The sequence below is a fragment of the Macaca fascicularis genome, chromosome 10 (assembly GCF_037993035.2).
Source record: "Macaca fascicularis isolate 582-1 chromosome 10, T2T-MFA8v1.1".
In the NCBI taxonomy this organism is placed as follows: Eukaryota; Metazoa; Chordata; class Mammalia; order Primates; family Cercopithecidae; genus Macaca; species Macaca fascicularis.
The window spans coordinates 15,431,370-15,441,900 of record NC_088384.1 but is presented as its reverse complement, the minus strand read 5'-3'; positions in this window follow the sequence as shown (position 1 = coordinate 15,441,900).

Below are 10,531 nucleotides of genomic sequence, written 5' to 3'. Positions count from 1 at the left end.
GCTGGACTTGTTCGAGTCAATTCTTTGGTCTCGCAGCTCCTTCCAAGCTTTGGGGGCCATCAGTCTCAAGTTTTTCTCATAACAATGGTGAGGGTGGTTGTGACGGCAGCAGAGTCGTGGGGGCTTTGGCAAGTAGCCGGTGATCTTCCAGACCAGGGGACACTGATGGACCGATGAAGTTCCAGGGGAACTCGAAATGCTGTGTTGGAAAGAGGTTAATTGGGGAAGAAACAAAAAAACGAAAGGAGTTCCAAGAACAGGTCAAGGAACGTTGAGGTGTGTCCAGGAGTTGAATCCCACTTGTGGTCACCAGACCTCGCCTCTCTGAGCCTCAGTTTCCTCATCAGCTATAGAAGGGGGCTGGACAAGGTGATATCTCAGGTCCACCCGGCTCTCCCCGTCTTGTATTCTGGAGACTTGGGTCCAATCAACACTGATGGCTGTGCCTTTGTGGTGCTGATGGAGGCTCCCCTGGGCTCTGGGTGCCTGACTTCCCTTCCTCATGATCCTTCTTCCAGGGTCTCAGGAGCGAGGCTTCCATGGCCCCTCCTGCTCACTCACTGGACTTTCACTTTCCCAGCTGGTCATTTCCCTGAGACCTCAAAACCCCAAGCCCACTGGGGCACCCGGGGAAAGCTTGTACATGTCTGTCTCAGGCTGAGCACAGGCATGGTTTCCATCTGCGAGTCAGAGCCTGGGATTGACACGGGACACTTGAGGCTGCCTAGTGTCAGAGGGGACTGTGTGCAGATTGCGAGAAGATCAGCGAACAATGGACAAAGAGAGACATCCAGATAGCAAACACCCCCATCCAGTCTGTCCTCACATTTTGCCCAGACTCTGGCAAGAACTTCCAGAATGGTCTTCTCTGTGCCCCTGCCCCTGTCCCTCCCATGTCCTGGACCATGCTCCACACTGGGCCAGGTTAGGCTTTAACAATATAGTTTCTTTTTTTTCATATACCCTCACTCTGTTGCAAGGCTGGCATACCATGGCATGATCATGGCTCACCGCATCTTGGACCTCCTGGCCTCAAACTATCCTTCCACCTTGACTCCCTGAGCAATTGGAACCATCCGTGTGTGCCCCAATGCCTCGCTAATTTTGGTTTTGTTTTTTTTTTTGTTTTTTTTTGTTTTTTTTTTTTGTAGAGAGAGGGTTGCCCCATCTTGCCCAGGCTGGTATCAAACTCCTCAGCTTGAGTGATCTGTTCACCTTGGCCTTCCAATGGGCTGCAATTACAGGCATGAGCCACCGTGCCCACCTAAGAACACAGATTTGATCGAGCACCTGCTTCCAACGCTCCAATGACTTCCCAATACTCTTAGCACAAAGATGGAGGCCATGATGCTGCCTAAAGTAGCCTGTTGTGGCCTGGGGTCCTGTGAAGGAAGAGCCAGAGGCAACGTTCTGGTGCAGAGGGTTTGTGTGGGAAGTGATTCTAGGAGCAGAACTGTGGATCCAGGAGGGAAGGAGGAAAAGTTGACACAAGGAGAGGTTTTTGAATAGGTCATGCATGTGGGCAACGAGACCTTCTGAGGTGCCTTCAAGAAGCGTCCTCAGAATCTTTGTCTCCAGGGAGGAGAGAGGAAGGCCTTTATCCACTGCTGCTATCCCCATGGACTTGACTCAGGGGACATTAATTGTCAGTATTTCCCTGTGGTGGAGCCTGCGGGCACCTCAGCTGGAGCCCAGAGCAGGAGCAAGAGACAAACGGGATGTACAAAATCACCCCAGAAACTCCCCTAAGTCACTCATAACGTGCATCCGGGGCCTACCGAGTCCTTTCTGTGTAGCATCCTGCAGAATGTTTGCCTCAGTCCCTCTAACTCTCCATCAGCCAAGGTTTCCTTGACCTTCGATTGACTCATCTACTTCTTCCTGAAGAAGTCAGCAGAGCCACGGCCACCCACTTGCTGGCACCCGAACCATGTGTTTTACTTTTTTGTCAATGCTTCATCAAATCTTGGATTATTCACATTTTTTCATAGATTTTTCTTGGGCATTGAGGGTACAAACACTAAGTGACTTGTTCAGCGATCCATCCACCCCTCTGCGCCTGAGCTCTTATGGTTGAAAGTCCATCATGCTAGCTGCATTTGATGCCATCCCACTGTAATGCCCATGTCACTCGAGATTCTTTTAGTTGCAAAGCACAGAAACGGAGTCTGGTTGGCTTGAACAAGAAAGAAGATCCAGTAAGTGCAAACTAGGGCAATTCAGGGGATAGAAGGAAAGATAAAATCTACACAATTCAGGAAGGACAGTAACCAGGGAAATGTCCAATATAAGGGCAATGTGGTTTGACCCTTGAGGCCTCTGCCACCAGCTAGCTTAAGTCCACACACTGTGAGTCCTAGTGTCTCTGATTAAAGTTTCACATTCCCAAAAGACAGAATAGAGTGGTCAGTGACTGTATACCTGGACCAACCATTCAGGTCAGGGCATCTGGAAGGGGGCTGGGTAATAGAAACACAAACCCTAGAGAGAAGTCTTGGGTCAAGCAGCCACCTGAATTTGTGCCTACTGTATACACTCAACCCCTAGATACGGCACACACATGTCCTCTTCTCATAGAAACAAAAATGACTCTCTTCACCTGTTATGGATCCAATTACCCCAAGGACGACAGCAAATGCACCTGTCACTTCTCCAGCTGGAGCCACGCCCACATTGCCTCCACCTCCTGCATCCTCAACTTCTGTCATGGAGAGGAGGGACCCAGCACGCTGTCCATTTTTCTCTTGGTCCACTGGGGGCTCGTATCCCAATTCTGAAAGCCCATTCTGAAAAGCCAGGCTGCCCTGGGAATAGAAAACTAGAGGTAGATGTCTGCTTTCTACAGTCAAAGATGTCAGCATTTAAGGCCCAGAGATGGAACAAAATTCTTTCATGAGAGAACTAACTATTCAACATCCGTTCTCCTCTTCCTAGTTCAGGAGGTTGGGGTGAACAATCTGCAGCTTCCAGTCAGTCTTTTGTGTGTGTATATTTGCAGGAAATGAAGAGGTGGGGTTGAGGCTACAACCCCCACTGACCATTGCTGCCACTATTACAAACCTTTGACTGGTTTTTTCACTCAAACTTCCCCTTACTGATCGGCAAATTCATCCTTGTGCTGTCTGAACTCCTTGGTGGTCCTGCCTCAGTAAGGTTGTGGGATTTTCTATCAACTTGTACTACTTGTTAGAGTATTATGAGAAGCAAACTTCGATCCTCCTGTCCTGTGTGTCACAACAACACGAAGTTCTCTCGATAATCAAATAAATAAATCCAACCCGGTGACCTCAGTGCTATCTTCACATCAAGTAGCCTGAGAAGCCAGGTGTGGTCAGGTTCAAAACCACTGTTGTCAGCCTTGAGGGGGGCATTCTCAGCTACTAAAATTCCTGGAACCAAAAACCCAGAGTCATAGGTACTGAAAACAAAACTTTTGGAAGTGATTCATTGTATGTAACCATAGAGTTATCACCCTCATCGTAACTGCTTACTGCCCAGGTTTATAAATTCTGGCTATCACAGGAAATGAGGTCAATTCTAGGTATGGATTCAGAGCATAGCACATTCTAAAGGCAGCTCCCAGCCTCTGACACGGAGTTGAGTCCCCTTTGGGCCATTTCCATGGGATCTAAGGCTGTCACTTCCGGGGGTGAGATTCACCGGGAGCCAAGTGGTCAGCCTTGATGACGAGTTCCAGCCAATCAGCACCAAAAGCTCAGGAAGCTACTAGCTACAGATTCCTGCCTTGTGGGAGCTAGGCACTTCTCCCGGGCCCTGCCTGTGTAATGAGGTTAACCGTTTAGCTTCTACAGATGTTTTCCTCACTTTAATAGTAAAAACACACCCCTAGGTGGAGATTTTATATGGCAATAATACGTGTAATATGTGTTAGAGCAGAGAGATGCTAATCGCATGTGCCAATCCCAGGTCCACCTTTGCACACTTGACCTGACTGGTACCTTATGAATATGCATGCCCAGCTCCCATAAAGGGAATTCCCCACAGGCACTAGGGGCCTTTGAGCAGCCGCTCTGCCTCTCAGAGCACACTTTCACTTTGCAGTAAACTTCTTTGCCTACTCTTGGACATGCTCTCAAATACTTTTGTGCAGCAAAGTCAAGAACCTCAACTTACCCAGCAACAACAGCCTCAGAAGAAATGTGGGACTGCTTATTTCACTACCTTCCCTCTCTCTTGCTTTCTTTCCTCTGTCCCCTCCTGCTCAATTTTTCTCCTTTAAATACTGAGGGACTCAAGACCCTCTTTGGAAAAAGCGTGGGCCCCACATCCTACAGTGACTTGTGTCTGTTTCTCCCAGGTGCATCCTCAACCTTGGCCGAATAAACCTCTAAACCAATTGAGAACTGTCTCGAACGCTTTTTGGTTTACAAGTCTTGGCTCCTCTCTGAGTTGATGGATGAAAGCCACTGCCCTGCCCCCTTGTCTCAGTTTCCTCACCTGCAAACTCAGATCATGATCCTGGTTTATTGAGGGGATGATCATAAGACTGCAATCAAATGGGGAAGTAAATAAATGCATTGCAAGCTACAGCGAGCAGTTCCTGTGTGATCACCTTCTGTTCCTCCCTCAAAAGCTGGTGTGTGTGTATAGGATGGTGGCCAGGATGTCCCATGGACATTTGTCCTGGATGAACTAGGACCCCCTTGAAGGGCCAGGTTGACCTCTATTGTCCAGCCCCACTCCAGCCCTTCTGCCTCGGACAAAGCATAACCGTTTGACAGCAATCCAGCTGCGTGACTTCTCATCTGTGAGACTGTGGCCAAGCAGTGGACTTAGGCCCCTCCCTTCGAGGTGTCATGGGAGTGGGGCACAGGGCAGTGGACTCCACAGGGACAGATGCTGGGAGACTTCTCAGAGGAGGCAATGCCGTAATTGAGCTCTGAAGGATAAGCCTGATTTTTCAGATGGTGGAAGCCAGTGCTCCAGATAGAGGAACCCACATAAGCAAATGTCCAGAAGCCACATGGGCATGGCATTGAAAAACAGTCATAGAGTTCAGTATTCAGTAAGCACCTGGTAGGTCTGAGAGGTTGTGCTAATACTGATAGCACGGGGGTGAGTAAAGCAGGCACGCTGGGAGTGTGGGGGGCACTGGAAGGGGGGGTAACTGGAGGGTCCCACAGCCCGTCAGTGACAGATGTTTCTTCCTGAAGATCATAGCAAACCCCCCTGAGGATGCGAGGCAGGTGGGTTGATGAGAAGGTCCTGGAATGTCGGGTCTGGGGTTGCTCCTGTAAGTGCAGCAGCAAGGAGAGTGGGACTGGGCTGAAGGTGGTGCTGGGGAGCAGTGTCTTTAGTGGGTTTGCGTGATCACGAGCTGCTGAGAAGTTGTGACTTGGTTTCCATTTCAGGCTCTCCAGGTGGAAAAGATGAAACTTTTAAAGTTATAAAATTGGGCATTTTACCCATTTTTATTTCCTTTCTTTTTTTTTTTTTCGTCTTTGATCATCAAGCTGCTGAGTTTCCACAGGGCACAGGGCTGCCCAGTCTCCCTGCCAACTCCTTGGGACCTTCTTCCTAAACTGTGGCTAATGGAAGGTGAGGGCAGTGATGTCTGAAACCTGTAGGTGTTTCTCTTAAGGGGAAGATTCTTGTGCTCCGTGTCCTCTTCTGTTCTTGGGGCTGGGATGTGTGGGTGGGCACCAGCTTCCACGTGGAAAACAGCAACTCCCTCTGAATGGCAACCCCTGGTCGACCTTTGGGAGCAAAACCACCTGCCACTGAAACTTCCTAGCAACGTTGGTGTGAATGTCTCAGTTCGGCAATCTCCTATATTGTTGATTGAAGATATTGGTATTTCGGAGCTCTTTGTTATGGCAGCCTGACATTGGCAACCTAACTAACTCAAGGCCCACCCCTCGGTTCCATCTCCACCCTTGGCTCTGAGCCTCTTCCTCCTTCCGAATTCTGCCTTTGTGACCATCTCCTTTGGGCTGGTCAAAGGGCATTATTTGGACTACACCGTGTTGGTGGTGGATTAATTGTTGGTAACTTCCCCTAAGCAGGAGGATTTTGCAGCTGGGTTTCTCTGCCTGGTGGTTTTCAAAATTAGCTCCTGGAATTTCTAAGCACCCACATCATTGTTAACTGAGCGCTGTGCATGGAAGAGCCTGGTGGGAAAGGGAGGGGAATAGAGTTTTGAAGTACATTTTAAGACTACATTGTGAGATGAAGACAGAAAGAAAAATAATGTTTAAGTCCATTTCAATGCTGGGATACTCGGTTACAACTCGAGTACATTGGGAGGCTGAAGCAGAAGGGTTACTTGAGGCTAGGAGTTTACGACCAGCCTGGGCAACATAGTGAGACCTCATCTCTACCAAGAAAGTTAAAAAATTAGCCAGACATGGTGGCACATGCCTGTAGTTTCCGCTGCTTGGGCTCCTGAAGTGGGGGGATTGCTTGAGTTGCAGAAGTTTGAGGCTATAGTGAGCCATGATCCTGCCGCTGTACTCCAGCCTGGGAAACAGAGCGAGATCCTGTCTCTTAAAAAAAGTGGGAGGCAGGGCACGTTGACTCACGCCTGTAATCCCCGAGGCAGGCAGATCATGAGGTCAGGAGATCGAGACCATCCCGGCTAACACAATGAAACCCCATCTCTACTAAAAATACAGAAAAAATTAGCCGGGTATGGTGGCGGGTGCCTGTAGTCCCAGCTACTCTGGAGGCTGAGGCAGGAGAATGGCGTGAACCTGGGAGGCGGAGCTTGCAGTGAGCCGAGATTGTGCCACTGCACTCCAGCATGGGTGACAGAGTGAGACTCTGTCTCAAATAATAATAATGATGATGATGATGATGGAAGCCATGGCCTGTTGTGTGGCCTAGGGGAAATGATTTCATTTTCTAAGTCTGTTTCTGGTCTGTACATGGGGATAGGAGAAACATCAAGAATACTAGAGGGTGCACGGAGAAGATGAAAATGTAACCAAGAATCGCATTTTAAGAGTTTATTTATTTTTTTGTTTTTGGTCTTCTCTCTTTGTCCATTTCTTGTTTTGCTTTCAGTAATGTGTGAATCTTTGCTCTCCTTTTCTATGAGGAACTCCCCTTCCATGCACTGTATTTTATTTAATCATGTGATTGCTTAGAAATTCCAGGGAAGAAATCTTGAAATCATCCAGGAAGCTACGGAATTACCTCACGGCTACAGTGAATTTCCAACCCGGCTGTCCTGGAGATGCCCCCAGTCCGTACACCAGATGGGGCAATAACTCGAGATGGTCATTGGACAAGTCGCTGGCACCTCTTCACCCCTCTTGCATGGCTTTCATATCAAGTTTCCCTTTTGAAACCCCTGCCCTCAGCTCAAAATCTGAAATGGTTTCTTTAAGACACTAGCCTGACCTCATTCCCCGATGTGGGCTTTTGGAATGAAGTCACTTTCCTTTCACTGTTTCTCATTCTTGTTCATTTGCCTTTGCAAGCAGTGAGCAGCTGAAGTTTTCTGCAGTTACAAATGGAGATCATGCAGACACCGTGATTGCTCACTGCCCTGTATACAGAGTGAGTACTCAGAAAAATGGATTCTTGTTTACTGAGCATCTACTATATGCCATGCATATTCCCCACCCTGCCTGAATTTATTCTCTTAGAAATTCTGAGAGATAAATTCTATGATGTGCTTTATTCTACAAGCAAGAAAACTGAGTCATGAAGCCAAAAACTGGGGCAAATTCCAGCTGTCTGATGCCAAATATCCTCTCCAGGTCATGGGAGGGAGGGATATCTGGACAGGACACTGGGACACTCTCTGTGATGACAACATTTCAGGGCAGCTTTTGCAAATTGCTGGACGTGGGGTCTGTTTCGGGAGCATGTTAGTCCTTGATGCGGGTTACAGTTGGTCATCACCGGCCCAGCCAGACCCAGCTCCCTGTGCCCATCAGCCATAGAACAGGTGGGACTTGGGCAGCATATTCTGGTGGTATTTAGAGTTTTGTGATTCATCTTGAGCCAACAGGGAGAAAGTGAGGAAGAAAATTACATTTTCAGAACACTTGAGAGATTTTGGGAAGTCACTTGCTTTGGGGGAAACAGGATGGTCCAGAAAACAAAACAAAACAAGAACCGGAAAGGCCTGGCTAAAGCCCAGCTCTGCCTCTTTCTGGGTAAGTCATTTCACTGCACTTGAACTTTCGATTTTTCTTCCGGGAAACCAGGTTAGTAAATATTTTCATGACAGGGCTCTTGTTGAAACTCGTATAATTATGTGAGTAAAAATGTTTAGCAAACCTAAAAAGGCTCCGGTGCTATTACTTTTTTTCTGCAAAGGTTGTGTTTGAAAGAACTTTTAATTTTTTAAATTGTGATAAAATATTCCTAACCTAAAATTGATCATATTAACCATTTTTAAGTGTACAGTTCAGTGGAATTACATTCACTGTTGTGCAACCATCATCCACATAACTGTTTTCTTCTTGCAAAATGGAAACTTTGTATCCAGTAAGCAATAACACCTCATTCTCCGTCCCCCAGGCCCTGGCAGCAAAACTGAAACTTTGTATTTACTAAACAAGAACTCCTCATTCTAAACTCCTCATTCTCCACCCGGCCCCTGGTCCCTGGCAACCACCTCCCCGCCAAGGACAAAGGGAAGACCTCTCTTTGAGTAAAGTTAATTCTTCACAGAATAAGGTCTTTTGGATCCAGTCCCACTTCTTTTTGTTCATCTACTGGGTTTCTACTCTACTAATACTTTGCAAGTGATGGTGGTGACCTGCCCTTGAGTGAGGTGCATCTTTATCAAATGCCTGCCACTAACGAGCGTCTGAGATGACTTTAACTCACGTGCTCCTGGAATGAAGAAGTAATGCAGCGGATCTATGATGTACAAAATATATTTAATGTTGGCAGAAAAGTGTTTGCATTTGTAAAACAGCTTTCCATTTGATTTCTAGTTTTTACTCTCAAACTATATGATTTCCACAGGAGAGATCTAATTGAGCCCATTTTACACATGAGTAAACTGCCGCTCTTAATCATCTGACTTTATTGGTAAGGGGATGACGCACATGTGCTCCCTAAAGCTCTGAATAAGCTTACCGCACACAAGGCCATAAAGAACAAAGACATGCTGCAAAACGATGGGCAGCACCGGGAGTGGTATTGAAAGACTTTCCTCGGTTGAGAAGGAAGCTTGAGGAGCATATAAGAAAGCTCTGTGCACTTGCAGACAGGATTGAGCAGGTCCACAGAGGCTGCACCATCCCCAGTGTGGTGTTCAGTACTGCAGGTGCTGCTTCTGACGTCCTGACCATCCTGGCCTGGCTCTGGCACCCATGACAGAAGGAGCTAGTCTGATGCTCTTGAAAACTGGCATAGTGCTGGGAACAGCGGTTTCTGTAAGTGGTATTAACACCAGCATCATAGAACACTCAGTGACATTTTCTGAAGCATCCAAAGCCATCAGCCTGGTCATAGGCAACACTGGCCTAGTGAAGGGGATGCAGGAGTTTGTAGGTGAGAACATCCTTGACTTTGTTTCCTTATTTGACCATGTGTACCAAGTTGCAGAAGACATTGGGAGGGCCATCCGAGCCATCAGACGAGCCAGAGTCATCCCTCCCTTAGTGGCCAATGCCATGCACCCTTTGGCAACTTGACGAGTCTCAGCTGGAACTGGTGCACAGGTGGAGAGAGCTGCTGAAGGCACTGCTCTTGCAATGAGCAGATGAGCCTGGGTCAGGGGTGCAGCCACCAGAGGTGCCTTCCTTCTACTGGATATGGTCAGCCTTGTGTGTGAGTCAAAGCACTTTAATGAAGGTGCAAAGTCTGAGTCGGCTGAGGAGCTGAGGTGACAGGCTCAGGAGCTGGAGGGGAGGTTAAGGAACGCCTGGGCGACAAGAGCAAAACTCTATGTTAAAAAAATAATAGATAGATAGATAGATAGATAGATAGATAGATAGATAGATAGATAGATAGATAGAGATACAGATACATATACATATACCTGAGGCTGGGTAATTTATTTTAAAACATGATTTAATTGGCTCATAGTTCTGCAGGCTTCATAAGCATGGCTCCAGCATCTGCTTCTGGTGAGGGCCTCGGGAAGCTCACAATCATGCCAGCAGGGAAGGGGAGCTGGCATGTCAATGGTAAGCATGGGAACAAGAGGAGGGAGGCAGAGCTCTCACACTCTTTTAAACAATCAGATGTTGCATGAATTGAGTCAAAACTCACTCAGCTCCAAGGGGATGACGCTCAGCCATTCATGAGGAATCTGCCCCCATGATCCAATACCTCCCACTAGGCCCCCTTCCAATGCTGAAGGTCACATTTCCTCATGAAGTTTGAAGGGGACACATATTCAAATCATATCATTCAACACAACCCCCCCATCACATGTTCTTCTCACATTGCAAAACACAGTCATCCCTTCCCAGGGGTCTCCCAAAGTCATAATTTGTTCCAACCTCAAGTCCAAAGTTCTAAATCACATTCAAAGACCCCTCCTTCCAGCTAGGGGCCTGTAAAATCAAAACAAGTTACTCCAGGATAAAATGGTGGC